The 21,282-nt window shown below is 44.9% G+C and overlaps 1 long non-coding RNA gene across 1 annotated transcript in view; it reads left to right on the forward strand.

The window, feature by feature from the left end:
• LOC147697700 (uncharacterized) overlaps window positions 1–21,282 on the forward strand; it is a 268,884-nt gene that overhangs the window by 228,254 nt on the left and 19,348 nt on the right. Inside the window, exon 3 of the long non-coding RNA XR_015299296.1 lies at window positions 13,846–13,903. This is a non-coding gene — a long non-coding RNA (uncharacterized LOC147697700). The remainder of the gene's footprint in view (window positions 1–13,845; window positions 13,904–21,282) is intronic.

Raw genomic sequence — 21,282 nt, forward strand, 5'->3', positions numbered from 1 at the left:
GTTAAATCGAACCCAGCTGTGAAAAGTCAAGTGTTAGGAAATCAGGGACCGCATCGTTACTTCTGTTCTGGCTCACCACCCTCAGCGCCACCAGGGTGCTCAGTTCGATCGTTCGGCGCAGGCAGAGAATCCAGCCAGTCGCTCACATTCTCTGGCCGGTCGAAGAAAAACGTCCGGTCTTCGTACTCAACACGAAGTCTGGTAGGAAACAACATAGCATATTTCAGGCCCAAGTCTCGGAGTCTTCGCTTCACACCCTGAAATCCCATCCTTTGCATCTGGACGAGCTGAGTGAAGTCTGGGTAAAAGTTGACTGTAGCGTTTTCACATTTTACCGGGCCGCTCCCCCTCGAGGCCTGCAGGATAGCATCCCGGTCTCTGAAATGAAAGAGCTTTGCAATGATAGGCCTCGGAGGGGCGCCCGGCCTCGGCTTTCCACCGGGGACACGGTGGGCACGCTCCACTGCAAAGAATTTGCTCAGTCCTGTAGGGGCAAGATGGTTCAGAACGAGGTCCTCCACCAGGAGGTCTGTTGAAGGTTTTTCTGGGTTTTAAGGGACACTAATGCCCTGTTTTAAAAATCCTCCAGTCGATGAGACATGAGGTAGTTGGATGATTTCAGGTTGCTGATTTCCGTTTGCAGTTCCGACACATCGGCTGTAAGGCTAGAAGTCTTCAAATCCAACGATTTCACTTTCTCCTTAGTTTTAGACAAGTCGGCTCTGATCAAGGTGACATCGATGGCAACCGTCTCGATTTTATGAGCCAGAGCCTCATATTGCTGGCCGATGGTAGCCTTCATATTGGCAATGGCGCTCATGACGTCTTGGAGAGACAGTTCAGTCAGCGCAGTTGGGTCTTCCTTGGCGTCCTCCGGGGTGCGGCTGGCGCCATCGGGGGATCCTTTAGTTTGGGTATAACGATCCATGATATTAGTTTGGACCGGTCCCCCGCGAATAGGCGCCTTGGTTTTACGTTTCTCGTTGTCGGCCCTAGCCGCCATACTGGAAGATACGCCCCGGAGGGGCCCGTGAGACCTGGTGAAAATGGCCGCTTGCAGGCAAGTCACCAAAAGTCTACAAAAGTAGGCTCGTGTGGCCGAGGTGACAACACAGTTCGACACAGAAGCGTTAAGAATAGAAGGCACACGATGATGAGACAGAGCCTGGCCGGATCTCCGACAGAACGGAACAGTCCTGCGATCTGACAATGCCAGGACCCAAAAGCGAAACCGAAAGTTGATGCAGGGCTACAGGGGGAAGACCCCTCAGCCGTTGTTGTTCAACTTCGTCTCGGCGTGCCAACTTGCCAAGCCCCCGGCTTACCGCAACGTGGGCCTCAAAAGTTCGGTCCAAGGAAACTTCGGTTCCCGGAGTCCAAATAAAATTTTTCAAAGAGCAAAAGCATCCTCTGAGGTTCATCTTCAGTAACCCGTCTGAAGAATCAGGATAGCGTCAGGATATTTTGCAAAGAGCGGCGAGGGTCCCGGGAGCCCTGTGCTCACACGGCCACCTTGGATGCTCGCGTAGCTCCTCCTCCCCTGTGTATTATTCTTGCTTCGGATTCACAACCTTCACATCAACATACCTTAACATTGACAACATCTTTACATCAGCATGGCCAGAGTGGTAGGACCACAAAGTAGCTCTAGCATCCTAATTGCTAGGATCGGATTAAAACAGTAAATTACCTGGTCAAAGTAATGTCGGCTTGAGGCAATGGCCATGTTGATGTAGAAGTTGTGTAAGTTATATGTTAAGATCGTAGGTGTGATGACATTTCACCGACTGTATGGATTTTACTTGAGTTGCATGGAAAGAGAAAGACATGATTTCACAAACTGCTGAAATTACACATACGCCCATGCCTCCTGATAATGCTGCACCTCTCAGCAACCTTCAACACAGTTGACCATACCACCGTCCGACACACCAGGAAATCTCAAATGGGATTCACTGGCATTGTCCTTCACTGGGTCTCATCCTACCTTTCCAACCAGTACAGTCTCTTAACATTTTCACCTCAAGCTCACATAAGGTTATTATCAACTTTCAGGTCCCCAGTGTTCCATCCTGGCTCCTGCCATCTTGAACCTCTACATGTAGCTGCTTTGTGCTCTACCCACAGATAACTGCAACAAGGTACGCCAACATGCCAATGATACATAACTCTACTTAAAAGTCTTCTCTGCTTCAGACATCCACTGCCTCAAACTCTGCCTGCACAACATCCAGACCTGGATGTCCAGAACCTACCTGATGATCACCTAGCCAAGACAGAATTCCTGTTTTTTGCCTAGAACAACAAACAGAACATAGTACAAACCAGGTTCACTGACATGAACCTTGACACTTTTAAACCTGAGCTTTCACTGAATGCCAAGTCATTTGGATTGACCCTCGACACCAACCTCACCCTCAGGAATTCATTACCAAAAAACAAAGACTGCTTGGTACCAGCTCTCTCTTCTAAAGATAGTTACACTGCATCTTTCAAAAAGTGATGTCAGATTTGCTGTTTAAACCTACATACTCTTTTATCTGGATGGTGGTGGTGCCCTACTCTATGTTCACCCAGACTCACACTGGTACTGCCCAGAGCATGGCATCCGTCACACCACAGCATGTCTCATGCAGGGCCTGAAGAAATATGATCACATCACCTCTATCCTGATGGAACTCCATTGGCTCCCCTTGCTGGATTGCACCATCTTTAAAATCAGACACAGTATTTACAAAGCCTTCACAAGCTCACAATTTCTGTTATTTCTGGGCACACACACAACCAGGACACCATTCCATAGCAGACGAAGATCAAGCATTTGCAATGCAATAGGTCTCGCATTAGGAAAGTTTGAGCTATTGGTATTGTAAATGACAAATGTTGTATTTATGTGTTGGTTTTGAAAATAACGAAATTAATAGCTTTGTCATTTACAATGCCAATAGTTTTAACTTTTGCAATTGTGACACCTATAGCATTTGTAATGCAATATGTGTTGTATTTACGTGACTTAGATGTATTGATATTACAAATAACAATGGCCTTTATTTATTTTTAATTAATACTTAAATAAAAGTTATTGTAATGCATAAAGGCAATAGCTTAAACTTTTGTAAATAACTTGTGAAGATTATGTTCAGTGTATTTTATTGTGATGAAAATCCAATAACAGAAGTGAAATATTAACATCTTTTTGTGACATTTGTAATAAAGCTTGAAAGATTGAGAGAACATATTTGAACCAGTTGTTGGTGAATGGTTGCACAGATTGATGCTGTGGTGGCGTTCAGTGATGTGGTGGTGGCGTTCAGTGATGCTGTGGTAGCGCATAGTGATGTTGTGGCGCCCCTGAGTGATGCTGTGGTGGTGCTGAGTGATGCAGTGGTGATGCAATAGATAAAATGAGTGCGATAGATAGAGGGAGGGAGATAGATAGAGGGAGGGCGATAGAGAGATGGTGCGTGCTTCAGCCGGTAGCGAGCACATCGGAGCACCTGCCATCTTGAACCTCTACATGTAGCTGCTTTGTGCTCTACCCACAGATAACTGCAACAAGGTACGCCAACATGCCAATGATACATAACTCTACTTAAAAGTCTTCTCTGCTTCAGACATCCACTGCCTCAAACTCTGCCTGCACAACATCCAGACCTGGATGTCCAGAACCTACCTGATGATCACCTAGCCAAGACAGAATTCCTGTTTTTTGCCTAGAACAACAAACAGAACATAGTACAAACCAGGTTCACTGACATGAACCTTGACACTTTTAAACCTGAGCTTTCACTGAATGCCAAGTCATTTGGATTGACCCTCGACACCAACCTCACCCTCAGGAATTCATTACCAAAAAACAAAGACTGCTTGGTACCAGCTCTCTCTTCTAAAGATAGTTGCACTGCATCTTTCAAAAAGTGATGTCAGATTTGCTGTTTAAACCTACATACTCTTTTATCTGGATGGTGGTGGTGCCCTACTCTATGTTCACCCAGACTCACACTGGTACTACCCAGAGCATGGCATCCGTCACACCACAGCATGTCTCATGCAGGGCCTGAAGAAATATGATCACATCACCTCTATCCTGATGGAACTCCATTGGCTCCCCTTGCTGGATTGCACCATCTTTAAAATCAGACACAGTATTTACAAAGCCTTCACAAGCTCACAATTTCTGTTATTTCTGGGCACACACACAACCAGGACACCATTCCATAGCAGACGAAGATCAAGCATTTGCAATGCAATAGGTCTCGCATTAGGAAAGTTTGAGCTATTGGTATTGTAAATGACAAATGTTGTATTTATGTGTTGGTTTTGAAAATAACGAAATTAATAGCTTTGTCATTTACAATGCCAATAGTTTTAACTTTTGCAATTGTGACACCTATAGCATTTGTAATGCAATATGTGTTGTATTTACGTGACTTAGATGTATTGATATTACAAATAACAATGGCCTTTATTTATTTTTAATTAATACTTAAATAAAAGTTATTGTAATGCATAAAGGCAATAGCTTAAACTTTTGTAAATAACTTGTGAAGATTATGTTCAGTGTATTTTATTGTGATGAAAATCCAATAACAGAAGTGAAATATTAACATCTTTTTGTGACATTTGTAATAAAGCTTGAAAGAATGAGAGAACATATTTGAACCAGTTGTTGGTGAATGGTTGCACAGATTGATGCTGTGGTGGCGTTCAGTGATGTGGTGGTGGCGTTCAGTGATGCTGTGGTAGCGCATAGTGATGTTGTGGCGCCCCTGAGTGATGCTGTGGTGGTGCTGAGTGATGCAGTGGTGATGCAATAGATAAAATGAGTGCGATAGATAGAGGGAGGGAGATAGATAGAGGGAGGGCGATAGAGAGATGGTGCGTGCTTCAGCCGGTAGCGAGCACATCGGAGCACCTGCTGCTGTTCAATGAAGCCCTAACCGACATCCTTTTGGGCACCTGGTCCAGGCCCAACACAGGGGCTCCTGTGGATAGGATGATTACCCGACGCCACTGCCCGGCCCCGGGCATCCCCACTTTCCTCTCCCAACACCCCATCCCTGAGAGCTTGTTGGTCCAAGCCTCCACATCCAAAGGCACATTCCCTAACGCACCACCTGATAGTGAATCCAAAAAGCTGAACCATCTTGGGAAGAAGATGTTTTCTTCCTCCAGCTTGAGACTGGGGTCAGCTAACACTGCATGTCTGTTGGGCCGTTATACCTACTCTGTGGAATACGGTGGCGCAGGTGCTGCCCCAGTGCTCGGAGGAGGCCCGGGCTGTACTCTCCCGTGCAGTTGCAGATGGGAGAGACTTAGCAAAGTTTACCATACGCTGTGGACTGGACACCGCCCACTCACTAGATAGGATGATTTCAACGTCGATAGCCCTTCAATGCTACACCTGGCTAAGATCGACTGGCTTTTCTGGGAATGTGCAAGCTACCCTTATGGAAATACCCTTTGATAGCCGTCGCCTGTACAGCTACAAGGCAGACAGTGCACTAGAGCGCTTCATTACTCGCTGGCTATGGCCAAGTCCTTGGGCCTCTCTATCACTCGCCCTGCGCAGTCTGCCTTTCGCCCCTTTTGTGGCTACGGAAGGGGTGCCCCACCACGGTTCACCCAGGGCCAGAGGCCAGCGTAAGCTGTTCTGCTCCTGCAAGGCCGGTGACGTGGGACCCACCGTCGTGGGTCTGGGGGCCACCGAGCGGGCCAGTCCATCACCGCCCGTCTGCAGCAGCCTCCAAACCATCCTAGTCCAACCTTCCAGGGCCACCAATCGCCAGTGGGCAGCAGGATTCACAATCACCTCCCCCACTGGCTCTCCATCATGTCAGGCAAGTGGGTTTTGCATATAGCTGAAGGGGCTACTCCCTCCTCTTCGAGACTTCCCCCCCAGTCATGCTACATAAGTACCATCGCATGTCGGAGAACCACCTGGCCCTTCTCCAACAGGATGTTATGGCTCTCTTGGTCAAGGGAGCCATTGAGCGAGTTCCTGCCCCAGAAGTAGGTCGTGGTTGCTACTCCCACTACTTTCTGGTGCCCAAGAAGGACAAAGGCCTGCGTCCTATCTTGGATGTCTGGAACGTCAACTGCTTCCTCCGGGCGGAGAAGTTCAAAATGTTGACGCTAGCTCAGATCCTGTCTGCCCTTGACCCTGGAGACTGAATGGTAGCATTGGACTTGCAGAACGCCTATTTTCACATACGCATCCTGCCAGCCCACTGGCCCTATTTCTGGCTCACGGTAGGCCACAAGCATTTTCAGTTTACCGTGCTCCCCTTTGGTCTTACCAGCCCCCCTTGGGTGTTCACGAAGGTGATGGCGGTGGTCGCAGCTCAACTGCGGAGATCTCGACGACTGGTTGTTGAAGGCGGGCTCGCCCCAGGCTGTCGTCTCCCACCTCCAAATTACAGTCAACCTCCTACATTCTCTGGGGTTCTCCATCAAGGTGCGGAAGTGGCACCTGACTCCCTCTCAGAAGCTCCTTCATTGGAGCGGTTCGGGACACGATGCAGTTTCGGGTCTACCCTCCCGAACAGCGAGTCTGGGATATTCGGGCTATGATTCCGATCTTTCAGCCTCAATCCTGGGTTTGGGTCAGGATGACCCTCCAGCTACTGGGCCCGATGGCCTCTTGCATCCTGCTGGTGGACCAAGCCAGAATAGCATATGCAAGCTCTGCAGTGGGACCTGAAGTTCCAGTGCGCACAACATAAGGGGAACCTGTCAAATTGTGTCCAGATCTCCGAGGGCACGGCACACCAATTGCAGTGTTGTGGTTAACGTACCAGGATTGGGTTGACTGCAGATCCCTCCCCCTTCCTCAACCGGAGTTCACAGTGTGACCGATGCATCACTTCTGGGATGGGGCGGCCACATGGAGGAGGCGAAGATGAGATGCCTTTGGTCTCCAGAAGATTCCGGGCTCCACATCAACCTTCTTGAGCTTCAGAAGATTCGTCTTGCACTCAAAGCATTCTTTCCCTCTGTCCAGGAAAGAGTACTGCAGGGGTTCACAAACAACACCAGTGCCATGTGGTTCTGCAACAAACAAGGCGGGTAGAGTTGTGGACCCTATGTCAATCCTCTGCACATGGCTGGAACGTCAGGGCATATAGCCCTGGTAGTTCAACACCTGGCAGGTTTGCTGAACGCCCAGAGCGGACAAACTCTGCTGCAAGTGCATGATGGATCACAAATGGTGTATTCACTTGGAGGTGGTGCAAGGCCTCTTTCAACAGTGGGGAGAGACTTGGTTAGATCTATTCATCACCGAAGAAAACGTGCAATGTCAGCAATTCTGCGCATTGGAATTTCCAAGGTGGCACTCGCTCGGCGACGCTTTTTGTCGTAAGTGGAGATGCGGTCTTCTATACTCCTTTCTGCCTATACCACTTCTGCCTAGAGTGCTGAAGAAGATCAGGCCCAAGTCATTCTTGTGGTTCCGGATTGGGCACAAAGAGCCTGGTATCCCGAGCTATTAAACATGACCATTGATCTTCCAATCTGACTTCCTCTTCGGTAGGATCTTCTGTCGCAGCAGCAGGGAACGTCCTCCACCCGAACCTGTCCAGCCTCCACCTCCTTGCGTGGAGATTGAGCGGCAACAGTTGACAGCTTTCAACCTTCCTCCTGAAGTCTGTGATGTTATCTTGGCAGCCAGGCGTCCCTCCACTAAGACGGTATACGCCTGCAGATGAAACACATTTGTGGCATGATGCACAGAAAAGGCTTTGGATCCACTTTCCGCCCCTCTTTCTGAGGTTCTCTTGTTCCTCCTTTCTGTGGCCCAGCAGGGCTCCACTCTGGGCACATTAAAGGGCTACCTTCCAGCCATTTCAGCCTTTCTTAGGCTTCCTGATCAGCCTTCTCTTTTCAAGTCCCCTGTTGTAAATTGCTTCCTTAAGGGCATTACTCATCTTTTTCCTCCTGTTCCCTTCGTAATGCCCTAGTGGGACTTGGATTAGTTCTTATGTATCTTATGTGCGCTCCCTTTGATCCGCTAAATAACTGTCCTCTCAGGCTTCTGACTTTAAAAACTGCCTTTATGGTGACCATCACCTCTGCGCGCAGGGTGAGTGAGCTCCAAGCTCTTTCTTCTAAACCTCATTTTCTGGCTGTTCATCCGGACAAGGTTGTCCTTTGAACTCGCCCTTCCTTCCTTCCTTCCTTCCTTCCCAAAGTGGTTACTTCTTTCGACATTGGACAGACCATCACTTTGTCCACCTTCTTTCAGCTTCTGCATCCTTTCAAAGAAGAAGAGAGGCTGCACCGTCTGGATCCAAAACGTGCTCTTTCATTTTATTTGGATCGCACAAAGCAATTCCAGGTGGATGACTAGGTCTTTGTTGGTTACGTGGGCGCCAAAAAAGGTCGGACCGTGCACAAACAGACCATATGTAGATGGTTTTATGCATCAAAGTTTGCTATTCCTTGGCAAAGAAGGAGCCTCCAGTGGGATTACACGCCCATTCCACCAGGGCGACGGCAGCTACCACTGCTTTGGGACATGGAGTACCCCTTAATGACATCTGTCAGGCAGCTACGTGGGCATCACTGCACACGTTCCCAAAACACTACTGCCGGGACAGCCAAGCCTGGAGAGACGGCTTCTTTAACCGTTCTGTTCTCCATGACTTTCTGGTGTGAACTTGATTCGCAGACCCACCTCCGGGGTTGGTATCGCTGGGGTATCTATTCTAAGGTAAGGAATCTATAAATCTATAACTAATTGTTTCTTTCAGATGAACAAGTTACTTACCTTTGGTACCAATATATCTGTAAGAGACATAGATTAGTTATAGATTCCTTACCGCCCCACCCATCCTCCCCATTCTGCAAACTGATTTCTAAGGTTAAGTATTTCCTTTCGGGGCCCTAGTTTTTTGCACCAGTGGTCAGTGTCTTGCATGTCTGTGCGCTTCTGGCGTGGAAAGTCGTGTACAGAACTGACGTCAGCGAGAGAGGGCGGCGTCTAAGTAGCTACAGCAACGTCATCCCGGCGACCCCGACGAATGGGGAGCCGACTGCTTCACCTGTCGACGTGCAGGGGTATGCTCACAAAATTTTTTCGGGATCCAGTCTGAAGCCTGTGGGTAATTCTAAGGTAAGGAATCTATAACTAATCTATGTCTCTTACAGATATATGGTTACCTAAGGTAACTTGTTCATCGAATATTATTTGTTTTTAGTGAGCCCATTCAGTCATTGCGCCCTAACTCTTGTGTTGGACAGCCCTTGCCTCAGTCAGGTAGGATTTTTACCGCTTTCTGATTTAGCCTTAGGGCACAAGGGTGCTTAACCGACTAGCAATTTCCTTGAATGGATTAAGATGTTGAGGACCTATTTTTAATTTTTTTCTAAACCCATGTTCACTAAATGCATACAGAAAACAAGAAATTAATTTAAAATTTGTCAGTTCCAACTCCCAGTTCCTGAAACTGCGAGCATACTCTGCTCCTTCCTTCACAAACACACTAACGCTGGTGTAAAAATATTATGTAAAATGACACATGTTGTATGGCTGAATAGAATGTCGCTCTAGCGTCCATTATTTTAAAGTCACCACAGAGTTGGATGATGTGGGTCCTTATTAACCACAAACAGGACATTAACAACACAGGCAGTTTATGGTGCCCCCTATAACCTTCCTCTGAGGTCTCATCATGAGTAAACTCATAGTCCCCTAGAATGCGTCCATAATATCTGTGTGCTCCCTAGGTATCTCACAGTCTCTGTTTTAGGTCCACCAACGTACGGAAATATACCTCTTACAAATTACAAAAGACCAGATTAACAGAACAAATTGGGAGGGCGACATATTCATCTGAAATCAATACTTGATATGGAATGCAAATTTCTGACGGACAGTGTGGAGTATTTAGGTCATCACATAACTGCGCAGGATATTAAACCAAAAGTCGAATTCATTAAAGCCTTGAAAGAGGTTCCTTCTCCTACCAATAAAGACGAGTTAAGGTCCTTCTTTAGGATTAAGTGATTATTTTGCTAGGTTTGTCAACGGGTATGCCACCCTTATGAAACCACTTAAAAGAATGTTAAGGAAGAAAGAGAGTTTTACTTGGGGTACTATGGAACAAAATGTTTTCCAGGAGATAAAAAAGATTTTGCCCAATGTTCCCGCTCTCAAATCGTATGTGAACGGTCCTAAATATATCTTAACTGTGGATGCTAGTGCCATAGGCCTGGGTGCTGTTTTGTGTCAGAGAATTGGTTCATCTGAAACCACTGTTTTGCCTCCAGATTTTTGACCTCAGTAGAAATGAAGTATAGTGCCATAGAAAGGCAGTCACTTGCTTGTGTGTGGGCTATTACAAAGTTCAAAACCTATGTTTGGGGGACTGCTTTCACTCTATGCACAGATCACAAGCCTCTTTGTATTTATTTGGTGACAAAGGAACCTTTTGTGCCTCTTCCAGGCTGAATAGAATTTTGTTCAAACTTAAAAAATAGAATTTTGACTTTGTATATATACCTGGTGCTACCTATTCCAGGGCTGACTTCCTATCTAGGTTGCCTGCTCCTTTGGAAGGAACTTGTGACTTTGATGTGTATGATAATTAAGGCCTTGTTGCCATTGTAGATGTGGTACAGCTGTGTGAAGGGACCATTTCTGAAACAGAGTGGGTTACTGTGTGTTGCAAGAATGTTATATTGAGTAGAGTGAAAGAATTTGTTTAACTCGGTTGGCCTCATGTCAAAAACCTTAAGGGGGACCTGTTTGTATTTTGCCAACTAGCTGACCAACTTACTGTTGTAAATGATATCTTATGAGGGGCAACAAAATAGTGGTTCCCAGTCAGCTTCCCTCAAACATTCTTACATTAGGCCATAAAGGTCATTTGTGAGCCACCTCGTCCGAGAAGACCTTGAGGTGCTACTTTTGGTGGCCTTTCATGGACTCTGATGTGGATAAGTTTGTTGAAAATTGTCAGGAATGCATTTTATCTAACAAGCACTGGAAGTGCCAAGATACCCCTTTGGTCACTACGCCATTACCCCAAGGTCCTTGGCGCAAACTTGCACTTGACTTCAATCAATCAATACATCAATCATTTTCATTTGTAAAGCGCGCTATATACCCGTGAGGGTCTCAAGGCGCTGGGAAGGGGGGGGGGGGAAGGGGGTGGCTGCTACTGATCGAAAAGCCAGGTCTTGAGAAGTCTTTTGAAGGCCAGCAGGTCCTGGGTCAGTCGTAGGCCAGTCCGGAGAGTGTTAGCTGGCCAAGTGAGGTCCTTACCCTTTAATAACAAGCATGTGATCGTAGTCATACATTATTTTTCAAAATGGATTTACTATTACTTCGTGCACGAAACATCCACACAAGATGGCTTCTTTGGCCATTCTGTTCTCCATGATTTTCTGGTGTGAACTTGATTCGCAGACCCACCTCCGGGGTTGGTATCGCTGGGTTATCTATTCTAAGGTAAGGAAACTATAACTAACTGTCTCTTTCAGATGAACAAGCTACTTACTTTCGGTAACGATATAACTGTAAGAGACATAGATTAGTTATAGATTCCTTACCACCCCATCCATCCTCCCCATTCTGCAAACTGATTTCTAAAGTTAAGGATTTCCTTTCGGGCTCCTAGTTTTTTGCACCAGTGGTCAGTGTCTTGCATGGCTCTGCGCTTCTGGCGTGGAAAGTCGTGTACAGAACTGACATCAGCGCGAGAGGGCGGCCTCTAAGTAGCTACAGCAACGTCATCCCGGCGACCACGACAAATGGGGAGCCGACTGCCGCCACATGTCGACGTGCAGGTGTACTGCTGACAAAAAACTTTCTGGATCCAGTCTGAAGCCTGTGGGTAATTCTAAGGTACGGAATCTATAACTAATCTATGTCTCTTACAGATATATGGTTACCTAAGGTAACTTTTTCATCTAATATTATTCGTTTTTAGTGAGCCCATTCAGGCATTGTGCCCTAACTCTTGTGTTGGACAGCCTTTGCCTCAGTCAGGTATGCTTCTTACCGCTTTCTGATTTAGCCTTAGGGCACAAGGGCGCTTAACCGACTAGCAATTTCCTTGAATGGATTAAGATGTTTAGGAACTATTTTTTATTTTTTTCTAAACCCATGTTCACTAAATGCATACAGAAAACAAAAAATTCATTTAAAATTTATCAGTTGAAACTCCCAGTTCCTGAAACTGCGAGCATGCTCTGCTCCTTCCTTCACAAACAAACTATCGCTGGTGTAAAAATATTATGTAAAGTGGCATGTTGTATGGCTGAATAGAATGTCGCTTTAGCGTTCATTATTTTAAAGTCACCACAGAGTTGGATGGTGTGAGTCCTTATTATCCACAAACAGGACATTAACAACACAGGCAGTTTATGGTGCCCCCTATAACCTTCCTCTGAGGTCTCATCATGAGTAAACTCATAGTCCCCTAGCATGCGTACATAATATCTGTGTGCACCCTAGGCATCTCACAGTCTCTGTTTTAGGTCCACCAACATACCGAAATATACCTCTTACACATTACAAAAGACAAGATTGACAGAACAAATTGGGAGGGCGACATATTCATCTGAAAGCAATACTTGATTTGGTTAAAGTTAGTAGAAGTTCAAATAATTTTCCGGCCCTGGCATAAGCTTTGTAACCTGATCAAGCAGAGCTGTCAGCACAGGACAGCTGACAATAATGCTGAGAATGTCACTAACTTCAGTGATAAGTCTGCAGCTGAACTGGCGTCCAGTCCCATCCTGAGTGCTTGAAGCCTGCCTCATCTGCCTCACAGCCCAGCAAGTGGGATTACAGCCTGTTCTGGTCTTGTGTGAGATATATTTTCGTTTGGAATCCATTCTTAGGGATCACAGTGGTAAGGGCCATAGATGAAGCCTGGGGAGAAATAATATTGACAGTCATTGGAGACCCACAGAGTGTTCTAATATCCATGGTAATCCGGAACTGATGAAAGTGGTGGTATCTTGGAACTCTACTTCCTGGAGGATGAAACCTTGCAGAACATGGCTTGTGGGGTCAGCGATGTACCTTGGGTCAAGGTTGTGTTAATGCCCATGGGTTTGAGGGATCTTCTTGGCAGGGCCCTTTTACCTGGAGTTCTCAAGCACTTTAAGCAATGCCCAATGTTCCTTATTGGCGAGCAACTAGAGTTTAGTGGATATCAGTAAAAGCGATCCTTGGGAGGCCACGTCTCCTAAGTATCGATATACCTGGAACTGGATTTATGTTAGAAGAAAGTAAACTAATAACTGGAGTTTTTGGCAAAGCAGTGTAAACTTCCAACTTAGCTTTATGTTGCCACTTTCACCAAAGTGAAGAATCACATGTGCACGGAAACAGGACAGATAAAAAGGATAGGAACGTCTTCTGTGGTGAATGACATTTGCCTCAGTTTGTCAGTCAAGCGTACAAATTGACACCATGCAGTCTATGAAAGTTTAAGTCTAAGGTAGCAACATTTACAAACCAGTAAATAGGTGATAATACAGCTTGTTCCTGCACATTCAACAGGCTAATATGAGTTGCAGTGGTGACACTGTGATGTACATCTTCCTCAGAGAAGTAACAGCCGAAGTACGCTGTTGAATGGTAGTCACTTGCTTGAGGTTGTTTTGTGTACCTGTCTGCTGTTGCACCAGATATCTTCCTGCTGAGTTATTAGTTGTCTTGTCTCTTGACTGACTGAAGTCCTGAATTAATGCACGAATGTGTTACTCCGATTTGCGCACGTAATAATTTTTGTGCATAATTTCTTATGTTGTTCAAGTTTTGTTTTCTGTTATGTACAGTGCTACATCTAACTTGAATACTAATTTATTTTGGTTTCTTCCCAACAGGTATCTGTGTAACAAACTATCGTGGTGCTGGAGCGTTCCAGGGACTCTGAAGTTGCGGGTAAGTCACATTCATGAGTGCCATTGTTCTGCGGAGTTATGGGAAGTCCTTACATCAGGAGCTGGAACACCAGGCTTTGGGGTTTCAAGTAATATACAAATCCCAGCAAAGACTGTGGTTGACCACATTTTATTTTATGAAGCAACAGGACCAACATTGGTTGATGGATATCATGGGATACTGCAGTATCTCATGCAAGAAGTGGAAGTCCTGACAGACCCATATGGGAAGCTGAATCTCCTATGAAAACATGACCAGCTGTATGAGCCCTGAGGGATAACAGAGGTTGGAGTTACAACCTTGTTGAGGGTAGGTAGAGCTCAAGAGCTTTGAAGAGGTAACATGCCATCGACCTGGCTCTAGATTGGGTACCTGGGTCAGCATGGTGCCTGCATAGACACAGGAAGGACAATCTTTTTTTAATAACAAGGGGAGTAAGGTAATCCTAGAGGGTAAGCATAGTTTAATTTATATTACTGATGTACTTTTGGTGCCAACTTAGATAATCAAGCAATTTTACAGCTCTTGGTCAAATGTTCTACTGTCCAATGCTTGAGTGTGAGTTAGATGACCCTCTCCTGATTATAGCCACAAAATCAAACATGTCCAGGCTATGCAAGGGCAGCTATTGGCAAATCTATGGCTGTGTGACAGTTGGTGACTGAAGAAAACAAACTCGAGGAGTACACCTTTTACTCTCATAAACAGCTACACTCTCAACCGTTGCAATATTTTCTGAACTTGTCGCACCTGTACTGGCTGTCTGCCAGGAAAACCCAATTCCGAACTAATCACTGTCTAGTCTTTTTCCGGTAGGTATAGAACTGCCTTACCCTAATAAGATGGGCCTCTTCTAGATTGCTGATGAGAGACAGAGAATTCTTAGGATTTATACAGAATAAATCAGATTTTTGCAGTACCAGTTTACGTACTGCAGATCTACATTGAATTAGAATGCCCTTAAAACTTTTTTGAGGATACCTGATTAACATTCAGTGGCAGAACACTAGTGTATGTTCTCACTGCAGTCAATGCTAATTTACTGTCTGTGTGGAAAGGTGAATGAAAATGTCTACTGAAAGAAGAATGTGAGGGGTTATTACACAATGCTGTCTCTAATAGGGCCTCATGGGAGATGGGGCCGTAGTAACACTCTGTGTCAAACCCAGTCAGTAGAAACTAGCTTGTTAAAAATTCTTTAAATGAGCCTTGAAAAATGTACATATTTAATTACATATCAGTTAGGCGTGACGTTCTGTATGGCATGAGATTCAGCCTCTCAGTATGCGAGTGGCAGAACCTATCATTAGGAACTGCTAAAATAATTATTGGTGTGTATTTTAACTTTCAGTGACAATTGATAACAAATGTTGTGGCCCACAAAGCAACAGAGGCCATGACATATCCACCCAACCAGCGATGGACTTGAGTGCAATAACATATCAACAGGCTCCTGTCTGCGGTTGGAAGCACAGAATCGCATACTGAACCCCTCCCAGAAACAATGGTGCTACTAGGCCATTCTGTGTAATTCAAATATCACCAGCAACATTTGAGCATTGCAGAAGCACCTGGTTCAATAATAATGTATGCACTACACCGCAGATTCTTACAAGAGTTCATAATAGTTTTTATGTTTTCTAAAATTCTCAGTAAGTCATTGCATGTAGAGTTTTAGAGAAAATTAATCTCTTTTCTTGCTAGGTTGTCACTAAGATTGAAACAATAACAGACGTCATGCAGAAGTCACTACTACCAAAATGTGTTTCGCTTAAGGCACAATTGGACGTAAAAAGAGGCAATCGTCTTTTTGAAGGTATATTTCAGGCAAAGCACTAGTATCGTTTTGGATTAGATGAGCCAGAACAAGAGGTTGAGACTTGTCAGGATACTACAGGATCTGAGCCCAGACTCATGAAGCCCTCCTTTGCTTGATTCCCCCTCTTCTTTTGCCCAACTGTGAGTGAATACCCATCTAACATCTTTCATAGATCTCCAAAAAGAGATCTGAGGTTCTCCGGCTTCCTCCATACTTCTTGCCAGTCTTTCTTCTCTTTGAATGTCTTTCACCTAATTTTTCTTGGTCTGTTGTTTGCTCACGTAAGTTTGTATATGTTTCTAGTGATCTCAGATTCATTCTCCAAGTATGCTGCTGTCTGTAAAAATTATAACCAATTGCTCTACACAGACAACATTGAAGCCTGAAGTGGAAGTGGAACTTGAAAAAAATGGAAAGAAGTTCACATCACTGAATATTGCCCTCTAAAAAACTGTCTAATAACAGGTTGTGTAACGGACAACTTGCTGCTGTTTCTTTGTTGTAATGTAACAGCACCTCAATACCCTCTTGGGTGATGAGCAGCGCTTAATAAGTACAGTATGATTAATTGAATGGCAACCATCCCAACTTGTAATTTTGCGTAGCACCACAAACCTCCATTGTATCCTCATGATAAAGTGGCAAAAGAACCTAAACCCTAGGTTTGTTTTCCTCTGTTCCAACCATCCTCAAACTTGATCAAGTGTTGTCTTAAGATGAAGAGTTTTCAAATGTTTAGTGTCCTAGCATGTATCCTGCATTAGCCTGGCCTTCCATTCTATGCCTCTTCTCCACCCACTGCTTCATTCTCCATATCCTCCTAGCCTGTCCATAATTCCTGCAGAGTTTCCATTTTATTACCCTGCACTGTTCAGTTGATTATTCTGTTATTTAAAATGTTTTTGTACTGTGAATAGTTTTACTTTAATTATGAATATACATTTTATCTGGTGCATCAAAGACCAGTTGGCCCAAGTGTGTTCAGTAAATGAAGTATATTCTGTGTATGAGGCAAACGTGCATTTACTCAGGACTTGTGCAGTGCATGTTCGGTGTCTAAGGATAGATGGCATTGCTGGTACCTATGCAGTCCCTTTGATGTGTTTGAGAAAGTCTTGACCTGCTGCTCCTACGCTGTGCCTTTTGAATGTGTGAGAGAAATTTCAACTGGTATTGCCCCTATGCAGGCGCTGCCCATACTGTAAATATTCTGTGTCTGAGTGAAGTTTGTGTAGATGGTGCTTATGTACGCTACATGTGTACTTTGTGCCTAGGGGGCACTTGCATTACTGCTGTCTGGGCTGTACCTGCTGAGTCTCTGAGGTACAATTGTACTGCTCGTTCCTCCATGTGCCATACATGTTTTTGTCAATCAGAAGTTGCATTGTTGGCACCTGAGCAGTGCATGTTCATTATCCGAGGGAAGTTTGCCCTACTGCACATTACTTACACATATCACTTACATGTGAGACTAAAAGAAAGCCAGTCCGATGGGGACCTAGGGATCTTGAATTTTTAGCAGTTTTTTACACACACCAGATTCTACTCCCCCATTTTCAGTAGATCATCTTAAGAGTTCAAGTTGGAAACTTCAACAGAACTTAGTGTTTTTGGTTAGTCAGCCGCTAAGTTTTGTTACTCGAATATAAATGTAACTTGAAAAAACAAGAGGCGTTTGGCAAAACAGGAACAGTTGGTTTAATTAAACACTCCAGCCGAGAGCACAGTTACAAAAGCTTTTCCGAGGACTGTTTCAAAGTACAATCAATCGGAACAGGGTTTTACACATTTCTTTGGTTATCATAAAGTGCTTCAGTCGATCCTTTTTTGGTAAAAGAATGCAGGCCTTGTCTTAGTAGTCATAATTAAGGCGCCTGATAACAAATGTAGGTGGACCTTAACCTTGCCTGGACACAATGGGGGCCAGTGAGTAACGTGTCCAGATGTCCGGCATGAGGGTCGCATCATCACTGTGTGTGCTGTATTCTGATTGGCTGTGTGGTCCTAACTTCAAGTGGCATCTGACTTTATGGTGTTTTTGGGAATGCATGCTCTCCCCCGCCCATATGTGCTGGACCATTGTGGTGTAGCTGTGCTTATAAGCATTAACTGTGCTTCCAATTAATAATTGGTTGCATCCAGTAGGGCAAACGTCTATGGTTCCAATATAGGATTCCACTGATATTCAAAAAGAAAAGGTATTCACAAAATAGTTCAGAAGAATTATATTTATTTTCGTAGTTCATAAGGTGTATTCAGAAATTCTTTTCCTTTCTTTAGTGTTCCATAAACAGAAAAACTGTATTATTCCATATCGAGTTCATTTTTTGCTCCAATGCATTTCGGGCGCTGTGCCCTTCTTCTGGGAGCGTTTCTAAAGTGTAAAATAACATAGCTAGGTTTTAGTCTACATAGACATCACAAAGATTACATATCGTCATTGTATATATATACAGTTGTATCAACCATAATCAGTGTCACCGTGCGATTAGCGCACGGTGACACTGATTATGGTATTATGGTTGATACATGTAGACTAAAACCTAGCTATGTTATTTTACACTTTATGAACGCTCCCAGATGAAGGGCACAGCGCCCGAAATGCATTGGAGCAAAAATTGAACTCCATATGGAATAATACAGTTTTTCTGTTTATGGAACACTAAAGAAATGAAAAGAATTTCTGAATGCACTTTATGAACTACGAAAATAAATATAATTCCTCTGAAATATTTTGTGAATACCTTTTCTTTTTGAATATCAGTGGAATCCTATATTGGAACCATACAAGTGTGCCCTACGGGATGCAACCAATTATTAATTGAAAGCACAGTTAATGCTTTTAGACATTCGACGTCACTAGGACAGGAGACGTCTCCAATGGAGCACCTAAACCATTAAAACTCGTCACACAATTATTTCAAAATAAGGCTGTGCACTCACAAATTACACGGTAGCTGTGCTTATCTAAGGGATTGATATGACTTTCTGGCTCCCGCGTCCTGCAGGCTAGGCGCCACTCCACCTGTGACCGGTTAATCAGTAACCTCAGAGGTAGGTCTCAGCGCCTGCCTGACCACGTACTTCTGAGTCAGGTTTGATGGAAAGCCGTGATGGGTGAATTCGATAGAGATGATATTTCAGTCCTACATATGAATGTACAATTATAAACATTGGTATTGATTTTATCAATATTAGAATTTCCTACTCTAGTTGAATTTCAACTACATTATCTAACCCATACTTAATGACAGTCACATTATTGTGGACTTGTTCTTCAGTTTTGACTATTACTATTTTCCTAGTTACGTGCATTCCACTCAATTTGAGGACTGTGTTTTTACTGCAGGAAACCCCCAATTGCAGGAAACCACTCAAAAACAATAACAGTAAGAAAACGGGCTGCAGTACGTGCACAGTCCGGACAGCCACTGGGGGAGCCAGAAAAAACAACTAAAAAAAGCCATTCCTGCTCAGGGGCACTTCTCTCCTCACGTATGTCTCTTTGTGAGCGTTGCAGGGCTTGGATGGCAAGAGCCAGAGTCCTGTTGTCAATGCCATTCCCTGGAATAAACGTGCAGCAGTATGCACCGATCTTGGCACACACCCTCCCTCCATTGCGATCATTAAGTCCAACACATATCAATGTTGTATCACCTTGAGGTCGATGGCTCTCAGTTCTTCCTTGATCTAATTAAGGCCGAGCTCAGTGCTGTTCATCATGTTGAGTATTTCCCACCTGGTTATCTGCAACCAGCGCATGTTCACTTTTGTTTGTAAGGTGAAGAAGGGTATGTTATGTTAAGTTATGTTATGTTATCTGACATTGGTAGCGTGCATGGATACTCGGAAGTGTCCCGGCCTGAGAGCCAGTTTATAGGAGACAAGGTGGCGTGAGCCAATCTTAGGTGTTAGATGAAAAGCAAGGTTTTTAACTGCTTTTTGATCAGCTTAAGGTTATGGGTGTTTTGTAGCTCGTAGGGTAGGTATTCCAGGCTTTAGCCGCCTTGACCGAGAGGGAGCTACCTCCCGTTCTAGCAAGGCGGTAGCGAGGAATAGCAGCAAGACATTGCCCTGTGGAGCGTAGATGTCTGTGAGGCACATAGAAGTCAAAGTGTCTCCTGAGCTATGTGGGCCCTGATTTGTATAGGGCACCGTGGGCAATGGTGACAGCCTTAAACAGAACACGCTGACCCACCAGAATCCAATACAGGTCGCAGAGATATTGCTTTGTACTGACCTACCGGAGATGCCCAGTAGCGCTCTAGTGGCTGCATTCTGAATGATCTGTAGCTTTTTCAGCTGATAGCCGGGAAGGCCAATGTAAAAGGCATTGGCGTAGTCTAAGCGCGATAGAATGAGAGCGCGGGTCACCATTTCCTTTGCCGCTCTCGGCTGCAATGGCAAGAATTTCTTAAGTAGTTTGAGAGTGCTGAAGCATACTCCGGCCAGTTTTGTTTATCTGCGGTGAGAATCTGGACCCTCCCATGGATACTTGTGCATCGGAATACAGTCTGAATCTTCCTGAATGTCCTTATACTGAGCCCAGCCAAAATAATCAACAGTTTGTTTTTCACAAGCCTGATGGAGCAGACAAGTCTTCTTCCTTTGTGGGTGTTGGTACAAGTACAACAGTTCTTTTCTGGGATTGACCAGGGTTGGGGTGTGTATGGTGGTGAGGGAGCAGAGGCCATGCTTTCCAGGAATGAGCTGAGTGTAGGCAAACTTGCAGCACTGCCAAAAGGTATTCATCAGCGTGGAGGTGCCCCATTGCATGTCTGGAATGTGCAAGACAGTGCCTCACTAATCATTTGTGCCCAGCGGAGTTGTTCCTTTACCTCTGAAACACAAGGAATACAGTGTAAGTTTCCGTACAATTAAGGGTTGCCCCTTTCCTTCTAGCCACGTATACCCACTCCCCTCAGTAACCCAGAATTCTTCACATGGGGTATCTAAGCTGTTGTTCATTCCTCCCTTACAAGGCTCATGTCCCTTTGTGTCATTGAGATGGATAGCTCTACACTGGAATTTCATGTCTGGGGTCCATTTGTTATTAAAGAAGGCTGCCCCAGATATGCGGAGGGCCCACCTTGGACCACAAATGGAAGCAGGGGTGGACGTGTTTGTGCACTGTTTCAGTGGTTTTGCCACCTCTAAGAATCTTTAGTCTTTGGCCGAACACATCCTCCCTGATGGTGCCCCTTCTGCGCATCCTATATAGCTCAGCTTGAATGTCGCTAGGCTCAGTCAGAAGGTACAATGTTGTTGGTTTGGTCTTGTATCGGGTCAGATCCACTTCTACTCTGTGGGGTTCTACCTTGTTGGGTTGTATCTCGGCTCTAATCCTATATATGTATAGGTGGAGAAGGCATTTTTTTTGGGGGGGGGGCGCCTCTTGGGACAAGTAAAGTCTGTCTGAGCCGACTGCATGTGGTATCAGTGAACAGATGTAACATGATCTGGTTGATGCCTTGGACACCACAGCGATCATGTGCATATACCAGGTGTTTTGTAACAGGGTGTGGTGTAGTGCAGGTGGGATGCTAGTGTTGGGTTTGGT

Source organism: Lissotriton vulgaris, chromosome 8, assembly GCF_964263255.1.
Source record: "Lissotriton vulgaris chromosome 8, aLisVul1.2, whole genome shotgun sequence".
NCBI classification, from domain to species: Eukaryota; Metazoa; Chordata; class Amphibia; order Caudata; family Salamandridae; genus Lissotriton; species Lissotriton vulgaris.